This window comes from Podarcis liolepis (assembly GCF_965112155.1).
Source record: "Podarcis liolepis genome assembly, chromosome: Z".
In the NCBI taxonomy this organism is placed as follows: Eukaryota; Metazoa; Chordata; class Lepidosauria; order Squamata; family Lacertidae; genus Podarcis; species Podarcis liolepis.
This window is the reverse complement of record NC_139570.1, coordinates 6,752,264-6,763,494: the sequence shown is the minus strand read 5'-3', so window position 1 is coordinate 6,763,494 and position 11,231 is coordinate 6,752,264. Positions and strand designations below refer to the sequence as shown.

Here is an 11,231-nt window from a genome sequence, read left to right as displayed (position 1 = left end):
TTGGAAATTAAAAGGTCAGATAAGACCACAACCTTTTCAGTATCTTGAAATCTATGTTGCTGACCCCCTGTGAAAGGTTTCTAGCTGGGAAAAATTATGAGAAAGATGCACATACATATAGCACATTGGATACTTTTCTGGTCTCTTGATATGAAGATTCCATTTCATGCATGAGCAATAATTTGAACTGGGGACATCAGTGACATATGACTAAGATTTCCCCACCACACTTCTGATAACATTTATGTGAACTAAAACATATTACTTTTTAATGTCAGAAGAGTTAACATTTTGTCACCAGGAACATTATTATCTGCTTTGCTCTTTTCACATTTTTCTTCCCTTCCACAAAGATATAAATTAACTCTGAAAATAGTCTTTCTGCCTCACCTGTCAATGGACCTCCCTCCCCTTGCTGGTCCAAGCATGCTTTCTAGCTATTTTCTTCACAAATAAAATTAGGTCTTTCATGAAACTTGGATCTGGAATTTGGAGATTTGTCTTTCTGGGGAATTTTGTATTTTCTGATGAACAGTTTATCTCTGCCATCTAGATGGGACCCATGCATGACTCCATTTGCTTTGTGTGTGATTGCTCTCCCTTTTGTCCTGAGCTGGTATCTGGGAGATGGATGTGATTTGACCTGGAGCTTGGCCACAGTCCACAAGCCACTTGCTTCAAAATAATTACATCAAAGGATCTGAAGCTAATTCCAGGTTGAACAGGCTGCACACTGCACCTTATACTCATCTTGGACCAGGAACCTTGTAATGTAAGAAAATGAGAAGGGACAGGGAAATCTGTCAGTTTAGGTTCCCCTCAGTCCTCATCCTCCCTCATCTCCAGTCCTTTGCTCCTGTCTCAGTGACATCTACACTGGATTGGTCATGTCTATGGCAGGATCCCCAAGGATGTGTTCCATGAGGGACTGGCTTCAGGCACCAGGCCTGTTGGCAGACCAATCGTTATTACAAAGATGTCTGCAAACATGACATGAAAGCTGGCAACATTAACCCCACTGTGTGGGAATTACTTGCAGACGACCACAGTGCCTGGAGACAAATATAGCTCAGGGGTATTTCTAGATTCACTGCTGTCACTTGATGCTCAGGTGGCCTCGGTGATGGGAAGGTCCTTCCATTTTAGGACTTAGGATTCTTACTGTAAAGAGCACTTAACATGTCTTTTGCAGATATGTACAACCCATCATAGCAAAGGTCAAAAAGGCAAGTTAGTAAGAAGGGGAACCTTGGCAAAATTCAAATGTTTTCCTTAATTCATGGCAGAATATTTCTTACTGTTTGCTCCAAAGGAGAAAGACCTCTGCTATCAAAACAGCAATTGCATTTGACATGTCTTGAAAATCTCACAAAGAGAATGAGTCAGTAGCTACCCGTTGCTGGGTATCCTCAAATTGGTAATATAAAATCAATTTTTCCTTACTTTAGTATGAAGGTTCCTGGGAGGTTCTCTGCAGCAAAACATAAACGTTGGAAATTTAGGATAATATTCTAATTTAATCTCCTAGCATGACTCCTTTGTTCTCCTGTTCCTCGTCACACATGACTGACGTTCACTCTTTAGGAAAACACTTTCCACAAATGTCAGATGCCATTAATTGCATTTAGCACAAGCTGCTTCCATAGGATGCAAGAGCTGCCACTGTGCACATTTTTTAATCTATGGGATACATGTCATTTGAAACAAATTAGTACAAGAAATGACTAAATAATTGGTATTCAAGCATGTATGGCAGGGGTGGAGGTTTTCAGGCCTTGAGGCCATATGCACCTACCCAGGCCTCTCCTTCTGATTCTCAGAACTCTCCCCAGGCTACAACAGTCTCGTTCCACACCCTCCTTGAGCGTTTCTTTCTGGAATGTGCCTTTGAGCTCTGATCATGCTTCTTGCTTGCCTGAATGGAAGTCAGAGAGGGATGTGTGAGCATGTGTAGAAAGCAGCCTACTTTAGAAAGGTAACAGTTACAATTGTTGTTCTGCCCATTTTTGCCTCTGGCCTCACCCACCACCAGCATGTGGTCCTCAGAAGCAAATGTAGCCCTCTGGGCTGAAAAGGGTTCCCCATCCCTGGTGTACAAGCACTGGGTTATTTTCTCTTTTTTTCCCCAAGAGCTGGCACAGCTAGTATAGACTGGGAGCCTGAAAGGTTTCTTATTACGAAAATCTGCTTGGTAATGAATTTCCATTTTGCCTCACCAAACTACACACCTTCAGGACTATTTGCCTGCAGTGGTGTGGGGGCTCCTTCTCCCTGGTGCCTTCCCACACCTCTCCAGTAATACTTGGAAGGAAGGAGGTATGCCGGTAGACACCTTCTTTACATGGATCATCATATCACAATGGGACGGGATTCTTACATTGCTATGGGAATGGTATAACTGGCCCTTTCTGAGACTGAACGATGGATGCTCTATACCACTTCAGGCTGTAGATGGAAGAAATAATATATTTAGGAATTTCACTTTTCATATACACTCACCTTTCTTTATACTGCAAACTACTATGTCAACAGGTCAGCCTAGTAGCCTCCCTGACATGCTGTAATCTCAGGTTTCTGCTGAGGTAACATCATAGGTCTACAAAGGTTTAATAAGCCGTATCAGCTATCTGCTTCCTAAGCTTTACTGCAGGCTGATTCATATGTGTCTATATGTCACCCACCCAGAAACCACAGGGGTGATAACAACATGGGGGGGGGAGTGCATTTCATCACTCAAATATTCTCAGCTGAATTTGTGACTCATGTCCGATAGGGGGGCGAAATCCCTACAATGATATCATATGCTTACTGTCATCCTATGTTACATCTGCTTTTACTACTGCCTGCCAATTAGCTACTGGGCTACATTCAAGGTGCTGGTGAACAAAGCATTGCACAGCTTAGGACCAGGATACCTGGAAGCTGTAATGATCTGACTGATTCCTGCCCTCTGCAGGAGAAGGTCTCTTGCATATGCTATCTTATCTATGCATGAGGTAGGAACGGGAACTTTAGTATGGTGACACCTATGCTTTGAAACTCCCTCGCATAATATATCAGGCAGGGACCAACTCCATTGCCTTTTGAAGATGCTCCTTTTTCAACAAGGTGCTTAGCCTGGTCTTTAGCAGTACTGGATTTGTTTTAATATACATCTTTATTGTTAATTTGTTTCTTTTGAGAGGGGCAGTTTCACAGGAAGCAATTTGAAAATGAAATAACTACTTTCCCGGACACCATTATCCATTGTTTCTCTGCTGCTGATGACACAATACAGCAGAGTTTGATCTGTTGTGGGTTGATCTTATGTGTACCTCACCACCTGATGTTGCCCTCATCAAATGATAAAATGAATGCAATGTCTAGACGCAGCCTGTGTTACACTTGGTGAAATTCTTTGAAAAAGAAATGGAACATGATTTTGAAAGTGAGATGGTTATATGTCTGACAACTTTATTTTTGTTTTGATCCTAATTTGTGGCTGGTATGCTCACTTAATTTCTAAACAGCACAGCACATTTATTCATTAACATTTGGAACACTTTTCTACTTGCATGGGCTGTGGGTAATGTAATTAATAAATTATTTAGCCAGAAATGGCACCTTAATAACTGTTTTTTTTCTCCCTCAGAATGGCTGGATCACCAGCCGTGCAGTGATTATGATTGCATATGTTTATATCTTTCCGAGCAGCAACTAGGAAATAAATGTAAACTCTGCTACAGTATTATTTGCACAAACTACAAGCTGTATTTAAATGGAAGTGTGGCTGCCAAACATTCTAATGCCTTCCAAGCTATCTACACAGAAGATGAGTTTGCTTAGAAACAAATGTGTAAGCTAGGGATATTTGCAGTGGCAGATCCAGGCCTTTCTTTTCAGTGGGGAGGGAGGGCATGGGGGGGAGGCTATCTGAATGGGCCAACTTTCTCCTTGATACGGTCACCTCTGCCCGTTCCCCTGATCTCTCTATCTGCCCCCCAGTCTGGTTTACCACCCAGGAGGAAATTGCAAGACAATACGAGGGTGTTTAATATTGCTTGCATGTTTGTAGAGGATGGGTGGAGAAGCAACAACATTAACAAGGCTCAGGGTGGTTTCCTTAGTATATATTCAGGCAGGAGTATCACCCAGATCTACCTGGAGGCACCGGGGATTGAACCTGGGACCCTACCATAACGCGTGTAAGAAGATGTAGCCTGCTTTCTGCACTGCAACACCTAGCTCTGTATCTCCTACACTGTCTGGAAGCAGCTCACGGGCGTTTCACCTGCTCTTTCCCAATGGCAGCCTTTCAGTAGCTGGTAAAGAACATTAACTATAAGTAGCAGAGGGAGGGGCTGAGGACTCTGATATTATTAGCCACCATCAACTACCTGCATTTGTGCCCCTGTTGCACCATTCAGCTCCCTCAATTTATAGCAGAGCAAGGGGAAGTCTTCAACATGTCAGTTTTGCATTGATTTAATGTAAGCCTATTATGCATTCTTGGATTTGATTAGTTGCCATGAAAATACTAACAGAGAAGTGGGATATAAGCAATGGTAAAGAAAAACAGCAACTGCTGGATCTCGCCAACGTCCACTGCTGGTCATAGATGAATGTGTGGGATAGCCAGCCTAATATAATCAACATGCTCAAGGCTAATTTATGCATGAAGTGGTTAATGCCACGGAGTAAGCTCTCCTGCCAGGCAACCCCCTCTTGCCCTGGTCCACCCCCCTCAGTTCACCAGAGAAGCTCAGACCACCAGATCCAAGCTCAGACCACATTGCTTTCATATGCTATTTTTTGTTTTCCTATAACAACAATATAGGAACTTTCATCACTTTGAAACTAACCTAAGTATTGCTGTCTGTGTTTTCTGAGTGCTGTATGGAAAAGCACAAGAACCTTTGGAGAGTTTGTTAAGTAAATATTTTTAAACTTACCAAACGTGTAGGGTTTGTTTGTTTTTTTCTGTGCAAAGGGAAGTGGGGACCATTTTGGAACTCTTAGGGGCATATTTTAAAGGTCCAGCAGCCTATATTTCAAATGTCTCACTTTGCTGCATATTTTGTGATTTTAAATGTCTGCTGGGTTCTCTCACACTTAGCATCCAGGGAATTATCCTCTTTTATACCTATTTTTCCTTGCCACTAACAGACTGCATATAGATTTAATAGGAAGGCAAGAAGCTGTCTTATCAATGCTCTTGAATATTAGGTTTGTAAGACTGAAGTGGATTAAAGTGCTCAGTCACTCTGATGGAACAAAGAAACCTTTTTTTTAAAAAAAGAAACATTTTTTTGGTTGGGAAAGTGAGGAGGAAATGCGATGGAAAATGGAAAATAAACAAATGATTAATGGAAAACATATAAATATCACATGGGCTAATGAATGAATTCATGAATGATCATTGTCACAAAACTACACTAGCTCCATAAAGAATAGCTCAAGAAAGATTACACATAGTCTAACATCCGCATACATTTTATGAATTCAAATGGGGGGGAAATGTTCAACATACTGGTCGACTGGTGCATCCCTCAATAATGCTGACGCCATCTGATAGTGGTTCTCCAGATTGTCAAGAGAAAGAATCTTAGCAGGGTTGCCATATTTCAAAAAGTAAAAATCCAGAAAACTTTTTGCCAAAGTTGTTGACCTTTCCTTTCCTTTTTTCCTTTCCTTTCCTTTCCTTTCCTTTCCTTTCCTTTCCTTTCCTTTCCTTTTTGACCAAAGTTGTTGAACTTTTTCTTGTTGACGTTTCTGAGCTATTTTTAAGGAAAATTGGCAAAAATGACTCTGCCGACATGGGTTGCTATACGTCTGGATTCTCCTGGACATTTTTCCAATTTTCATCCAGACACTGCTTTCAATTGCAGTATTCCGGGTATGTCTGGGAAATTCTGGATATTTGGCAATCCTATGTTACAGAGATGTTGGGAATTGAATCTGGAACCTTCTGCATACAAAGCAGAACCATTGAGCTATTTGCCCCTTATCCAGAGTTTTAAAAGTTGCAAGCCTAGCAGAGTACAACTCAACTGAGCACTCGTTGTCATTGCCTTTGAGCTCTGACAGAGTTATGGACAATAGGAAACATTTTAAGAAGCTGTAGTCTTCTTGGACAGCATGGTGGAAGGGAGAGAGAGAAGAAGAAAAAAGCTGACAAAGCTGACCTTAACTAAAAAGCTGTCTAGCAGCATACAATGAGGCAATGCTGTCTCTTTTTGAAAAGTTGGGCATCTTCTCTCTATATAAAATATGTTTTCTCCTTCCTACACTCATGCTTACCCTGCAAACCAGGAAGGCACAGAACAAAAATAACAGATGACAGTGGGGTGTTGTTTATTGGATCGATGGCATGATAAATGATCAAATGTTCCATGCAGGGAGCCAGACAATAAGCTGAAGCCAAGCTCACCTTGCAATCAATCCCCTGACAAGTCTCTTGGGCTGAGGAATTATAGCAAAATTGAAGGCACACTCTGGTCCCCTTTCCTCCTGCTAAGGCACCTGGTCAAGATCTAGCCATTTTTCAGTTCTTTCAAATAAATTCAAGGGAAGATGTGGGGGGGGGGGTATTCTTTGGCACAGAGGTGGCCAGCTGATGGTGTCCAACAGACTGCCTTACTCCCTTCTCTGTCTCCTTGTCTCTGCCTCTCTGTTTCCTACCCCATTTTGCTAAACAACTTCACTTACGACCTCTCAGCTCTTACCTTTTACGGTGACATAGTTGCTATTGATTATGAATTGTTTTGGCATCTTTTCACACAACTTTATCATATTCCACTGCTATTCTGGAATAAAGTACTCTTCTTTTTGTTCTGCCACAAAAGACATTTGTAAAAGATCCATACTGGAATTATCAGTATTTCCATTTAACCATCCAGAATGTGTTAAAAAGCATCATGCCACTTTCTCTTTGGAGAGGATGGGAGTTGGTGGACTTTGGTGCACGAGGTTTCGGTTTCACACCACTTCACTCTGACCAGTGTGAATTGTCGGTTTAGACTAAGTGTTGTTCTGAGGAGAAAAGGTCAGAAGCTATGGGAGTTCCAGGATGAACCATAACAGGATGTAACACAGTGGTCATTCCTATCATCTAACCTCCTACATTTGTGGATCAAGATTTACACATAACATAGGCTCAGATTAGCTGGGAGAGATTTCAAGTTGTAAATGAATATAGCCATTATTGACTCTGAGTTTTGGCAGACCCTAGGCAAACTGTCCTTGGAGGGTCCTACCAACATCTTCAGCCTCTTTGCAACTCACCACCCTGAATATTGCTAGGAAAGCCCTTTGTCTCATGTAAGACAGGTTAAGGCACCGTATGGATGGGTTGCCCTCCGTGTAATTTCCAGCCACATGAAGTTAACACTGCCTGGGCTAGTGTTCTCTGGCACTTGGCCTTTTAATTTCTTAAACATCATCATCATCATCATCAACAACAACAACAACAACAATAATTTTGGCATGTATGAGTGGAGCAGAGGCAAAGGCACAGAAAAAGAAGGGAAATTACAGTACATGTCCTTTTTTTGTTGTTTGTTTCATGCAGATTCAACAGAACAGTACGGCAAATATTGATGAAGCAATGCATGACCTACACAGAAGTAAGAGGGAAAGCAGGAAATTGAGCAACAAGAAAGTGATGTGAGCTCTGCAAATGCTTTTGGTGGAGGAGGGGCATGAGGAGAAGCATTTGTGTGTAGGAGCCAGATCTATGTGGCACTGAACATGCTTTGCATGCTTAACATCCCCAAGTATCTCCAGTGAAAAGGATCAGTTAGCAGATGGTGTGAAAGTCCTCTGCCTGAGACCTTAGAGAGATCTGAATGTGTGCAGATTGCAACTTACCTATCTGTAATGCTTTTCAAATGATACTCATCTGTTCTTTAAATGGAGGTTGTCTTGACCTTCTCTTTTCAGGGGTGAAGATTTCTCCCATAAATTTGTTTTTACAGGATGATGTCTTCTGGCCCTCAAGGCCAGGCTGGGGCATCAGTGAACCTATAAAAGGGCCAATAAAAATGTGTGAGCCTATGTTCTACTTCCACTGTCAGAGGCATTATGCTTCTGACTACAGAGCCATAGCTAGGTGATCTTGCGCCCCTGACAGAACTGTCCAGATTGCACCCCCTAGCTGTGAACAAATTAGCTCTTCTTTCTGCCTCTCCTCCAACCCCAACCCCCCACACCCATTCGATTCCTCACACACTTCACCTTGTAATGAATTCTTTTTTGTAATGAATTCTGATTGAAGCAGGACACCAAGATGGGGAAGGTTGACCTAGATGATGGTATACAGTGGTACCTCAGGTTAAGTACTTAATTTGTTCCAGAGGTCCGTTCTTAACCTGAAACTGTTCTTAATCTGAAGCACCACTTTAACTAATGGGGCCTCCTACTGCTGCCGTGCCGCCGGAGCATGATTTCTGTTCTCATCCTGAAGCAAAGTTCTTAACCCGAGGTATTATATCTGGGTTAGCAGAGTCTGTAACCTGAAGTGTATGTAACCTGAAGCGTATGTAACCCGAGGTACCACTATATAGGCATTTCCCCACTTACGCGCGGGTTATGTATCATGAGACAAAGGTTGTTGCAGACAGAGTGGCTCCAGGACTAGTAAATCACTAACTAAGACTGCCTCTGTGAAGAGTCAGAGAGCTGCTATGAGCACTCTGCGTATGCTCTTTAACTATGCTGTTTCTGAACAAGTTTATTTTCTTCAGCAAAGTTTTATTCTGTTTATGAAGAAGACTCTGCGTTGATTAACTTACCATTGTGTGACATTATGTTCCAGGCCCCTGCCTGCATGAGTGAAATCACATAAAGTGGGGAGCACCCCACTTTCATAGGGAGAAGGGCATGGGAGCCTACTCCTTGGGGCCAAGGTTCCGTCACACACACTCCTAAAATATTTGAGGAGGTTCTCTTGCCCCAGTTAATGGGCATTGCCATTCAAATGCACGCGCTCTGTCTTGTGGTCAATTATACAGGACTTGATTACCTACCTTCAAGTTGGCACCCTTGAGGGAGGGTGTGCGAAAGGAGAGAGAGAGAGAAGTGACTCCAGAGTAGGCAGGCTTTGAAGTTGGTGACTCTCCCCCGATGCCTAGAAGGTCAGGAGTGTGGGCAGTGAAGTGGTGAGGCTGCATAAGGGGCCGAGGCTGGTGGACCTTCTCAGCCCTGACCCTGAGTGAGGTCCGGGAGATGCAGAGCTGGCACCTCATGGCCAAACGGGATGAAGTGTTTGGGCACACGCAGGCTCCCCCATCAGGCTGCCCAGCCAGCCCAGCTGCCAGGAGGGCCAAGGGGTGAGGGGAGCAGCTGAGAGCAGCTGCCATCCAGTGCCCTGCCTGGGCTGTGGGCAGGGAGTGCTGGCTGGACAGAGCACCTGGTGGAGGGTCTCAGCAGGCAATTTATGCCCACCCCCTCGCCTGTGCCCCTGGCAGGGGCCCATCTCACCAACCCCCCCCCCCCAGGCTACAGCCCTGTCTGAATACCAGTTGCTGGAGGGGAGGAAGCCATTGTGCTTAGGTGCTGCCTGAAGGTTTCCCACAGACATTTGTTAAGTCATTGTGAGAACTTTGTGTTGGACTGGATGGGCCATTGGCCTCATCCAGCAGGCTTGTTTTATGCTCTTATGTTTTTACAAGGATAGCATCCCCTCTCACCTGTACACTTTGGATCACATTTTAGTTTCATCTTATTTTCATCAATAATGAGAGTTAACCGGGGGGGGGAGAGAGAATCAATATCAATCTGTCAGTGCATGTTTCTGGGTGGTCCTGACCACCTAGAATATCTGATGGAGACCATTGGTTCCTCTAGCTAAGTACTGTCTACGTACAATGACTAGCAGTGACTCTCTAAGGATTCAGGTAAGAGTTGCTCTCAGTGCTACCTAGAGACATCAGGGATTGAACCTAGGACCCTCTGCATTCAAGAACTATTCTACCCCTAAGCTATGGCCCTTCCTCAAGAGGAGTTGTGGGAAAATTTACTTCCCATCTCCTTAGATTCCATCTGCTAACAGGAAGCCAAGATTTAGTCTCTACTTAACTGCTGCAGAACCATTTTAATATAGCTAATAAACATGGCCATCCAAGCATACTTAGTAATAATAATAATTTAGTATTTGTACCCTGACCACCTGACTGGGTTCTCCCAGCTGCTCTTGGCAGCTTCCAACAGAATATAATGAAACATCAGATATTTAAAACTTCTCAATACAGGTCTGCCTTCAGATATCTACAGAAGGTCTATAATTGTTTATCTCCTTTACATCTGATGGGAGGGCATTCCACAGGGCAGGTGCCACTACCAGAAGGCCCTCTGCCTGGTTCTCTGTAACTTCTCACAGTGAGGGAACTGCTAGAAGGCCCTCGAAGCTGGACCTCAGTATCAGGACTGGACAATAGGGGTGGATATGCTTCTTCAGGTACTGTATACTGGGCCCAGGCCATTCAGGGCTTTAAAGGTCAACACTAATGTTTTGAATTGTTTTCAGAATCTGCTGCTGCCATGATCTCTTAGTGATCTGCATCTGAATTAAGAAATGGAGAATAATTCTGCAGACCAGACGTCTATCAACACTAGACTGAATGAGACATGCATGCATCTTTTAGCATCAATTTCATCAGAAGCACACATTGGTTGCGTGAGTATCTTTGTGTTTGTGCATGCACATGTGCAGGCATGTGCAGTGTATACAAATGGAGGAAACTCTCACCATCGAAATGATAAGCAGAAGTGATTGTATTGTATTGTATTGTTCATTATATGCTTTGAAGTTCACTCCATAGTTCAACTATATTTCCCCCCTATCATGAAACCTTTATCTGATTAAAGAGAGAGAGAGAAATGCAGAAACATATTGTGCTGAAAAGTCAAACAATGCAAGCTGTCTCTCAGTTGAAATGTATCAAGCTAGATTCTGGGAAATTAAAGCTTTGAATAAACCAGTAAGGAGAGTAGGTGGGGTGTTTAGTAGGTGTGGGTTTAAAAGCTAAATATGCAAGTTATTACCCCCTTAAAAATGGGTCCTTTTAAGTCATTAGACTGCTGTACAAATAGTGTTTTCCTGTTTACACATTTTGTATTCCTTCCATACTTATCTGTAACTTTTGGTGGATTCATTCATTCATTCATTATGTTATCTTGCATTTCACAGTTTGTACACAAGGTCTACGAAACAAAACTTAAACAGATAATTATTTCTTTAAAAATTAATTCTA

The 11,231-nt window shown here is 42.8% G+C and overlaps 1 long non-coding RNA gene across 2 annotated transcripts; it reads right to left on the bottom strand.

Annotated features, from left to right (window-relative positions):
* Positions 1-308: 308 nt before the first annotated feature.
* LOC310698949 lies at positions 309-8,383 on the bottom strand. Of its 2 annotated transcripts, XR_014521851.1 has the most exons (4): positions 8,215-8,383; positions 7,849-8,001; positions 2,378-2,445; positions 309-1,915 (listed from the first exon to the last, which is right to left on the bottom strand). It is a non-coding gene; the product is annotated as an uncharacterized lncRNA (long non-coding RNA). The 2 variants fall into 2 exon arrangements; XR_014521852.1 differs by lacking the exon at positions 8,215-8,383 and having other exon boundaries at positions 7,849-8,177.
* Between the last annotated feature and the right edge of the window lie 2,848 nt (positions 8,384-11,231).